This window comes from Branchiostoma belcheri, unplaced genomic scaffold (assembly GCF_001625305.1).
Source record: "Branchiostoma belcheri isolate BF01 breed outbred unplaced genomic scaffold, Haploidv18h27 scaffold215, whole genome shotgun sequence".
NCBI classification, from domain to species: domain Eukaryota; kingdom Metazoa; phylum Chordata; class Leptocardii; order Amphioxiformes; family Branchiostomatidae; genus Branchiostoma; species Branchiostoma belcheri.
The window spans coordinates 136270-136873 of NW_017803658.1; the positions used below are offsets into that span (position 1 = coordinate 136270).

Sequence of the window (604 nt, forward strand, 5' to 3'; positions counted from 1 at the left end):
TTACTGTGGTGGATTATCACACATCCAGCCAGTCAGAAAGACATTCATTGGGCCACATGCCTCCTGCTGACTGTGCCTATTCTGGTTCACACCTTGCTGAACGACTGAAATGTGTTGAAGTGATTAGGTTTATAGCCCATTGAAGCTGGGGAAAAAAAATTCAGTGCAAAAGAGAAACCCCAATAAAAAAGCCTAAAAACACAACAAAAATGACCCCAAACCTCTGCTTGGAGAGTAGGCTGGTGTTGGTCATGTGGTATATGCTGTTGTAATGATGATGATGATGACTACCTATACTTAATACATAACGGGTGCCCTAACATCGAAGGCTTTTTTATGCGTTCGAACTCATTGCACTCTATTGATAGTTGTCAGAGAGTGGCCAGGTTTTGATGACTGAATTTTTAAAACATTTGTGTAGAGAACATACTTGAATAAGAAATGCATCCATACTGTTCATGAGCCATTCACCCTCCTTGTTACAAGCGGCATATAGACACTGTGAGGTGTTTTTACCTTCGCCAAGAAGGTTATGTTTTCAGTAGCGTTTGTCTGTGTGTGTGTGGGTTTGTGTGTGTGTGTGTGTGTGGTTTAGCAAGATAAC

At 41.4% G+C, this 604-nt stretch overlaps 1 protein-coding gene across 1 annotated transcript in view; it reads left to right on the plus strand.

The window, feature by feature from the left end:
• Positions 1-604, plus strand: part of LOC109470000 (isoleucine--tRNA ligase, cytoplasmic-like) — a 57134-nt gene that overhangs the window by 42988 nt on the left and 13542 nt on the right.